This window comes from Crocodylus porosus, unplaced genomic scaffold (assembly GCF_001723895.1).
Source record: "Crocodylus porosus isolate Cpor-Errol unplaced genomic scaffold, CroPor_comp1, whole genome shotgun sequence".
Lineage (NCBI taxonomy): Eukaryota > Metazoa > Chordata > Crocodylia > Crocodylidae > Crocodylus > Crocodylus porosus.
The window spans coordinates 128558029-128568544 of record NW_017728906.1 but is presented as its reverse complement, the minus strand read 5'-3'; positions in this window follow the sequence as shown (position 1 = coordinate 128568544).

Below are 10516 nucleotides of genomic sequence, written 5' to 3'. Positions count from 1 at the left end.
CCCAGTATAAAGGGCTAGCTCCAAAAAGTCATGGAGAAAAGGTTCATAAGCCAGCACAGTTATGCACTGGGGAGAGTTAACAAAGGGTAGAAAGTGACCAAATAAGATGCTGTTGCCGTTTTGTAAGTATTACTAAGATGTCACATTTGCTTTAATTATTTTAGAGAAAAAAATGTTGGGAAAAGTCATCTTATGAGTCAAGAGACCACAACAATTAGAGTATCAGAATGGGATGCTCTGGATTTCCACTTGAAAATGATTTAAAAAGTGGAATAAGTAGTTTATTTTATAAAGCCTACAAATCAGTTTGGGAAAGCTTAGATTTTTTTAGAGCTCCAGATTCAACTCTCACTAGAGTTCACTTAATTTTTCCAAGGTTCATAAAGTGGGGGAAGCAGCCATTGCTGTTGCTGCTATTGCCAGCCAGGCCACAAAACTCCCAAGTTACTTCCCTGATAAAGGCATTAAAAATTGTACAGCCCCTTTGGCATGGGGATCCTCTTAATTTGTCTCTCACCTCCATTGTTCTGTGGACTGCATGACACCAAGTTGCTACTCACTGTCCTATGGTTTTTCTTATAATCCTTCTCTGCATACATGAACTTATATGTTCTCTATATGGAGAAGCCGCAGAGTACACAGGAAGGTCTAAAAGACCACGTGCACTATTTGTAAAGTGCAAGAAAAGAAACTTGCTAAATAAAATGCCTGTTCGGGATTTTTTCTAAATAGAATGTGAAAAAATATTCTGTAGATGAGTTAGCAATGGAACATACTCATCTTGGCATATACAGTACATTGGTGTCTGATTTTGCATTTACTAGTCAACTCGAAACATCTGGGGGCTCCTCTCTGCTGATATTATCACAGCATAATGTTTTATATTCTTCCTGACAAATATTAGGTAGAATCATAAATATATTCAAGAATAAGAAGTGCTGTTTTTCCCATTTACTTTTGACTCAGCAAAGTCCTTTTGTTCTCCATGGGGGTGTTATATAAATTACAACAGAATAAATCTCCAAGAAAATAAGCACCTAAGTGCTGTTTTGTTACTCAGACTGAATACCTTCCCTCCCATCTTCCGCTTTGTCTTGTAGATGTTTTCTTGTATTACTAAAGAGAGATTTATGTTGAAAACTACTGTTTTGATGCTCAGTCTGCAATACTTCTCCTTTCTTCCTGTCCAAAAATCTCTTTAACAGTCACTAGTTCAGCCGCAAAAAAGCAACAAAGCAAGCAGGAAAAGACAGGGTAGAATATATCAGTAATGTGTCTTTTCATTCAACATGTTGTGTTGCTTCATTAGGTTGTTTGGCTTTTTCCCCTGGGTATAATGGGCATATCCAAGATTGTGGTAAATAACTTGCTTTCTGGAGCAAAGTTTGCAAACTTATAAACATTTAGTGACTGCATCCATTTTACACAATGTCACATTTCAGATACAAAGGATTTGGGGGGGCTCAGAAAGGAAATATCACTAGTTACTAACTATAGTTAAGCTATTGGGCATCACTCTATAAGCTAAGAAATCCAAGCATATAGTAGAATCAGAGCAATTTCTTAATTAATTTTCACCCCCTTTCACTAAGAAGATTAAGCTACTTCATTAACTGCAAAGCTTGGAAAATACTGGTTATCCTTCTTTTTACAACAACTTATGACTTTGTTACTACAAGTAAGAAAGGTTCCAGTCCTTCAGCTAAAAAAATATAGGCAGACTGCTGTACTACTACATAACTATATTGAAACAGAGGTCTGTCAACTGCAAGGTCAGGCCCCAAAATATTTGTCTAATCATTTTACAAAGTAAAGTTATGCCATCTTCACTAAGTATCTTTGGGAAAACTCCAGCTGGAGACAATGGAATATGTGTCTGGTTGAGGACCAGCCATTGTATGATTTGGATGCTAGCTTCCAGTTTTACAAGTTAGGTCTAACCTGCCTCTATGCTACACCCAGGAACACCACCATGAAACATGATCTGCTCGCTTGCTCCCACTCTCCATTCACTAGTTCCCAGTGGTCACGTCTGCAAGTGCGGTTAAAGCTCAGAAAGTCCCTGCTGCCCAACCCCTGCTCTTATCGTGAAGCCAGGCCAGAATAATGTCCACTGCTCCTGGCAGCTGGCAGCTCCTGGCCTCGACTCTGTGATCAGAACCAGGGATGGGACATTGTACTCTGCCACCAGCAGCAGGCAGCTCGCAGCTCTGGCTCTGCAATCAGACCCAGAGCTGGGAGCTGCCTGCTACCAGAGCAGGGGGACATTGTCCCCACCTGGGCTTTGAGATTGGAGCCTACCCCAGCAACAGGCAGCTCCCATAGGACAGGATTGTTCTCCCATCTGGTGCTGCCCAGGCTGACCAATAACAGTTTCCTCCCAATCAGGTATGTAACTGTGCACTGCTGCGCAGTAGCTACTACAGGGTAAATATACTACCTGTGCTTACAGGTAGTAGAAAACCACCCAGTGGACTAATCTACTGCACAGTAGCTCCTGCGCATGGTTTCATGGTGAAGTTTTACTGCACAGTAGGTTAGTCTACTGCTTAGTAAAGCATCCTGTGTAGCCACACCCAGTAATGAGGCAGTGAAGCAGCCTTAGAGAAGCTTTGGGCCCATGCACAGAGCCCCTCTTAGGCTTGTTTTCTCAGGGCAGCTTACTGGTATGTGTTCAGGGCTACTTTAATGTAACTATGTTGCCTCATTTCCAGAATTTGGTGTGCTCAAAGCAGGAGCTGTGTAGGACATGCTTAATGGCAGAGTTCCCAAGCATGGCACAAAGACACTGTAGGCAAGTTGTTAGACACAAACATAATATAGAACTAGTGCCACTTACTCAATTTGAAATCTGAAACCTATTCTGGGTTATCTCCTTAATATCAACACAGGATTCACACAACCCTACTCCTATTGATAGCAATGGCCAAACTCCCTTCAAATTTACTAATAGGGAAAAATCAGGGGCAAATCTAGGAGTTGGGGGAGGGACAGCAGTAATGTGACTGCTTTTTCAGCCATGTTACGCACACACAGTGAGCTCTCTGAACTCACTGGCTCTTTAGCACACCTACACCTGAAGTCATTGCTTTGGCATGGCTCCAGAACACCCCTGCTGCTTGCCTGCCCTCCTACCCACCCACCCCCTACCGCTGCCAAATTCAGTTAAAAGAGAAAAGGAAGGTAAGTAGTAAAGGCATGCAGCCAAAGCTGCAGCTCTAGCATGTGATGAACTGGTAAGCTCAGGGAGCTCATGACACATGAACATCACAGCCAGTACTGCAAAAAACTGAGGAAATTAATATTCTCTCCTAGCAACTCACAGAAGCCCTCTGAATATATTGCTGAAGTGTCTTGCACCACCTTGGATGGCAGGAGTGGCTGGGCCTGGTAATGTAAAACAGCAAGTGTCTGGTAAGCTTTGCATCATATAATAAGGCTGCTTCAGTCACTGGCCCACTACTGGGTGTAGGTTTCCTTTCCAATATTTGTAAAACAGTAATCCAATATTGTACTGTTCCTCCATATTTTGATAGTAATGACAATTCATTCCCACCCCTGAGATCACATAACTAAATACCTTACACCTCCTTGCACCTTTTCCCAAATACTGAAGGAAAAAAAGGAAAACCTTGCTGTGTGGCCAAAATTTTAATACGGCCATTGTGGATGGAGATTTGAAAGTGTATTCCATGGTTAAGTGGCCTCACAGAGAATTCCCTGCTATCATCTTCCCCATATTTATATTGATGGAACTTCAGCCTAAGCATTTCTTTTGGTGGAAACCATTAAGAAGTTTGATTATGCTTTAGCTAATAAGGTCCTGAGTAATGCTTTCTGTATATTCTGTGTATTCATGATTCCTCTCACATTCATAATCTCACTCTCTCCTCACATTGCATCAGCAGCTTTTACGCCATCAATGCAAAAGTGAAATCCTGGTATAAATTATTCACTCTGAATATTCTTATTGCCTAAACATCTCTACCTCCTGCATCTTCCAACCCCTCTTGAAGTGATTCTCTCAGCTTGACTATTCAGTATAGGCTGGATTTTAAAAGATATTTTAAAGAGCATTCTTCAACTTAACATTGCAAGGCTTAAAGGCTAGGTTCAGTAGAGGATTAAAACAAATAACCCAAAGTCCTCATTTTTCCATGATTAAAATGAAACACCATTAATATATAGATATAAATATATATAGAGAGAGGTATTTCATTTTTATCATTTTAAATTTAAGTGTTTTGCTGAAGAGTGGCACAACTTGAAGAGAAAAAGCAGAACATGTCCTCCCACCTCCAGTCTAATTAATGCATAGCAGTTAGGGCACCCCTCTGAGAAGTAGGATATGTGGGTTTGAATCCCATGAGGCTAAAGATATCTCCCACTTCCTAGATGACTACCTTAACCACCAGGATATTATATAAAAAGCTGCCAATATCTTGTGCACTGCAGTTTAAAAGAAGAGTGGCCAATACTGCATTTTTTGAGTGATAGGTATACTATAAGATGCCTACTGCTTCAGGGATAATAGACAGAACTCCTAACTTGTGTATACCAACCAGGGCTAGGTAGCACTTAAGAATCAGGGGGAAATTCTGAATATGTGCAGAACCACACACTTTCAAATTCAAGGTTGAGTGTCACCTAAGTAAAGAGGTGTGAGGATTTAAATTCTGGCTTTAGGTGCTTCAATTCTATCTAGTTCCTGTTTTAAGTGCCTAAGTCCTTTTGGACTAGCTTTTAGGAACTTAAGGGCAGACTCAGAAAGGTATTTAAGCCCTTTTGTCTCACTTATAGTCTAAGGGCACTTATACACATGCAGGGAAGCTGTTCCGATGCACTGTAATTCCAGCTGCAATGGAGCATCATTTTTCAGTGCAGGGATGCTGGTACACACGACACTCCAGGCACTTCTAATTAGCGCCTATCCCCCTCCCCTCCCCCCAGCCTCCCATTTTTAGGTCTAAACACCCTAAATACCTAAAAGTATGCTGTACAATGCAGTGTTGTGTGGAGCTGCACAAGCAACCCTGCCCTGAAGCCAGATTAACAGATAAATTAGCCTGCATGGAGTGTATAACAAAGGCTTTGCTGCATCCGGTAGTTTACTGAGACTAGTTAAGATATCTGTTCATTACTCTCTATTGAGCAGTGTAGACATACATTAAGGCTATGGACAGATGGGATATGAACTGCTCTGAAAGGGTAGGGGGAATGTCATTCTGGTACACTGTTACATCTGCCTGTTTCTAGAGATACAAGTTATCTAAATTGCTGTAATGTAAACCTTCAATGAAATGGGATCAAAGTTACAACTGCTTTGCTACACTTGTATTGCTATGAGAACATTCAGTTTATGATATAGACCAATGTAACAAATGTGTTGTTATCAAATGATACTGACAAGCTGCTACAGGAGTAACAAAACTATTGCAACTTTAACCCTGTTTCAATTAAAATAACTACAGAAGCATAAAGATGCAACAGTTACAGTATAACTCACAAGTGGCACCTCTCCCTCCCCTTTTAGAAAGTAAAAGTTATATTAGTTCATAGTGTTATATTTTATTATATGTGTTATATAATGCAAATCATTTCTGAAAGTGGGAGTTAGCTTTCTCACCTTACATCTCAGTTGCATAGTTAACTCAGAGTCTTACTTAAGTTGTAGCCCAAATCCCCTGACACACAAAAACCTCTGACTTCAGTAAAGAGATTCTTCAAGCCCAGCCTAGCTTACCCAGCAGGGGTATGAGAGCACAGACACCACTTTGATTTGATCTGGATTCTGTGCACTTTGTAGAAAAGGTCAAGAGAGATCAGCTGAGTGCTGATAGCCCCTTAACTTTACAACAATTCCCCAACAAGGGGAGTTAAGGGGTTTGTTTTCTCTTGTATTGTGGGGCATTTATTTTGCTTTGTTTTTTGTACAATTGGTATGACTGACTGAGAAAAAACCTGGAGTGTCTGAAACAAATTTGTTTCATCAAAAGAAGTATTTAGGTACTTAAGTCCTCCACACTCAGCTGTCACTGTAAATGCCTACGTCCATACGTTTTTAGTTCCTCAGAACTTCAGTTCAGTGGTTCCAGAAGCCCAGCTGCCTATGTTTCCGCCAGTAAAGTTTTCTAGATGCCTAGAACAGCTTAAGTCTTTAGTGCTGAGCAGCTAGTTCTCTGACCCCATCATCCCTACATATTTTACCTGAGGGACCCAATCTAATAGACTTTTTCAGAGCATACAAACAACAAAGGGCCCCATGAAAGAGAAGGAAGTTAGGGGCAGGAGGGACAGATTAAAAATTCATTTGGGAGATGGGAGAGCCATGCTGAATTATCTCTCTTGCCTGATGTGATTTGAATCCATATCTAATCACATGGCTACAGTGATCACTTTTTCATTCCTTCCCTGCTGAAGCTGTTCCAGTTTGCATGAGATAAGTAAATGGTCATTGTCTAAAGAATAAGAAAAAACATAGGACTGTACAACCAAATAGTTAGATCCCTCACCTCAGCGAGCAGAGGTCACTGATCCAATGAAAATGTAAGTATTTTTTGTTAGTATTAATTTGTGACTGGAATACTGCTCTTGTCACTGTCATTCTCTTTTTCTCTTCTCTTTGCCCCTATATTCAGTTATTCTATGCAAAGTGGAAGACCTTCAATAGGAGGGACTGAGCCAGCCCCTTAAAGATACCCTATAGCCTGGTGGTGAAGGCATCTCTCCTGGGAGGTAGGACATGTGGGTTGAGATCCCTTCAGTTAGAGGAGAGAATTGAAATCAGGTCTCCCACATCCTGGGTGTGCATATTAACCCGTAAACCAGGGGTGCTCAACTCCTGGTCCTTGGACCAGATCTGGCCCACAATGCCATGTTATTCAGTCCAGAGAACTCACAGGTCCAGAAATTTAGTGGCACCACTCCCCTACTAGCAAATTTCCAGATCCATGGGGAGCCCAGGCCCTGTACACTGTATCAGGTGCCCAATCATCGTATGCAGAGCATGGTGGTGGCACTGGGATCCAGGGCCCAATTCTAGTATGCTGGAATAACAGGGAGCAGTGCCCAGCTCCCAGAACCTAATCCCAGTAGGAGGGGATGGTGCCAGGCCTTCAGGGCCCAGTCCTGCCACACAGGGCAGGGAGAGGACACTTCCAGGCCTCAGAGTCTGACACATCTGAGGCTCTACTCATCTGCTCTCCAGAGTGAAAGGGTTAAGCACTGCTGCCTTAAACTGTTGAATAAAGTGGAGACAAGGCTCCAACTTTGACCATGTTTTTTAGGATGGGCTAGCTTAGGGATATAACTTCATCAGAGGTTTCAGTACTTTGACTCCTGAGTGGATGGAAAGCCTTCCTTGCAACCCAGAGTTATGTGTCTACTTCTTAATATGCAGTATTGTTTAAACTTCTCTTTGGCGTTTCCTCATTGCTGAAGCAGCTCCTCTCTGCCTGCTGGCTTTGTGGATCCTATTCTCAGGTACCTAACTCTCACAGTGCTTTATACAGGTAAGCTAGGTCTAACTCTTGGCTGTGGATCCTGATGGGCAACAAGGCACAGTATAGTTGGTCACTTCAATGCATTGCTTCATAGTGCTTAAGTCCTTCTGTGCATCCAATCCCAAATAACCATGGGATATGTTCCCAGATGCACATCAGTGAGCATAGGAACACTGAGGACACAGTAACGTGGGTATGGCTTTGTAGTGAAAATGCTTACCCCAAGTCAGAATAGTTCAGGTGCCAAGACATCTCTGTGCATCACCCATGCTAACTTTGCAGTGAAGACATACCATAAGTCACATAGGTCAAATTAAAAATGTTTTTTAGACACCTAACTCCTATTTATGGTACTTAACTTCCTTTTGAAATCAAACCATTAAATCAAGGCTTTAGGTCTTACACCACAGAATGCAGCAATGCCTATATATCTTCAGCTTTGGCCCTTACTTCGTCAGTCAAATTTATTTTCAGTGCATCCCTTTTCTCTTTTCCCCATGCACCCAGTCAAGATAACTATACACAAGATGACTATAAATGACCAAAAGAGAAGCCATGTTCCTATTGAGCAAATGATTACAGTCTTACATGTCAGTATGCAGTTGCAGGGGACTGGACCCAAAGACCCAGGTGGCCCCTTCCCATTTTATGTTTCTATTTTCTTAATTCTCTAAGTGATACTATCTCACTCCAATTACTAAGGTTAATTTCCCAGATCACAAGGGATTCCACTTCCAGAATCAAATTAAGACATCTCTTACACCTTCAGACTTTCTCACTGAGAATGGTATAAAGAAACCAATAAACATATGAGTCTACTTCTTCAGCTGATGTGAATTGACATGTCGTCATTGACTTCAATGAAACCATGTTCACTGACATAAGCTGAGAATCTGACTTATAGGTACAGGGGAGAAATGTTTTTTTTTTAAATTTCTTTTCACCCTCTCTCTAACTCTAAAAGGAATATCAAATGTATCTACATCTTATTCCATAGTCATCTTTCCCATTCTGGTATCTTTGTTGTTTAATATTGTGAAATTAATTTTGCTGGCTATCTTTAAATCACTTTAGAGCCTCAGTGCACTACCACAGGAATATTGCACAACACACCATCTAATTTACATGGAGTCACCCAAAGGTTAATTAATATATGGAGGTAAATTTCCAAAAGAGTGAACAGGAAAAAAACAGCTAAAAGCAATTCTTTCTTAATTGGTTTTGTACACACACCTTTCACTTCATGTTTTACAAATGTACTTGGTTATTCTATCTTCACTTTGAGAGGAGATGGCATGCAGAGAAGAAAGGAAGTCTGGCGCTGCATTTGTCTGAGTGGTTACTTGTTGACCTTTGTTATAGTGGTTACTTGTTGACCTTTTGTTATAGAGCAGAGTATTTGGAAACATTACTATTACAGAAGCATTATGGCAGCATGGTGCGTACTGAAATGCTGCACCTGCTTCTTATACGTGCACATTATAATAAAACAAAAATGTTCTTCCGCTTTAAATAATGGCAATCACTGATGCAAGCACCAGCCTGAAGATTATAACACCATCTACCTGCTGGTGTCTCCTAGACCTGGCTTCTTTCCAGAGTGCAAACTTACTGACACTAGTGCCTGCATAAAATATGGCTCTGCAGGAAAAGCAGAAGCCTTGAGTTTAGTTTGGACAAAACAGAAATTGTACTTGCTGGAAGGAGGAAGCACTTTAATTAAATGAAGACTGTCTTCAGTTTGTTAGAACGGAGCATAGTCACAGAGTCCTGTTGGATGATTCTCCCATTTGGAGATCTGCAAATGTTCAGATCTGCATTGGTGATTCTGGATTAAATTTAAGTTCTTAAAACGTGAATAGAAATTAATTACATTTTTGTATAAGGGCATAAATTGGATAGGTCTAGATTAGCTCAGAGATGCCATTTCATGCAGCAATAACTGTTAAGGTCAGAAACACTTCAGGCAAAAAAGCCCAGGCTACACCTTGAATCATTGGTGATGCATAGGGGGTGCATGCGGATGCACGTGCACCCCCGTGAAAAGTCACTGAGAGCGTCTGTGGGTGGTCAGTGATCGTTGCTGGCTGCCACCACTGGTGTCTGCACGTGGTCACCGCCCCCTGCTGCCACACTCCCACCACCGCCATGCCCCCCCAGGCTCAGGAGGCACATGTCGTTCATGCCTTGAACTACAGGATTTTAGAGGAGGAGTCATCGATTTAGAATTTACTACACCTGGACTTTAGGCTGGGCCTGAATCTTGGCAAACAAACAATAAAAACAACAATTTTGTCCTTTCAACACCACATGTTGAAGTTTTTGAAGAGTGTTGGTGCACAGGCAATCCAGGAAGTTTTTGGAGAGTGTTGGGGACAACTTTCTGATGCAAGTGAAGAGACCAAATAGGGATGATGGACCCGGACTTAATTAGCACTTAATTGGCACTGCCTAATTAATGGCTGACTCTCCAGTCCAGTTCCAAATGAGGTGATTTTTTGCACCTCCCCCCCACTGGCTAACAAGCTGACTGAGCGTATCTGTCACCACCCCATCAACCTGGCAATTGGTTTATAATTTAACTAAGCAAAGAGACCATTTCAAAAATACATTAAACTAATTAAGCGGTTTATTGTTCTAAGGTAAGTAACTATAAGAAACAGAGAAAACCTATTACAACTACAATAACTTTGCATACAACTACTGACATTATTTATTTAACTGGGAAAACAGTCAATGGTGAGGAGATTTATTGCATAGCCACAGCACAGTATTGGTCCAGTCAAGTTTTCCAGTAGACCCCCATCTTCCCTAAGAAAGAAGGCCCGCCTTCCCTTCTTGCAAAGGGTAATACTTACCAAGGCTGTATGTGTCACTATTTGCCATGTCAGACACACCCAGGGGAAAAAGTCCAGGGAGTCGACTCACTCACAGCCTTCCTCAGTGGAGTGAGTGGTGAGAGGAGCCCACAGGGTCTTGAACAACTTACTCAGGGTTTTAGGTTCACTGCTGTT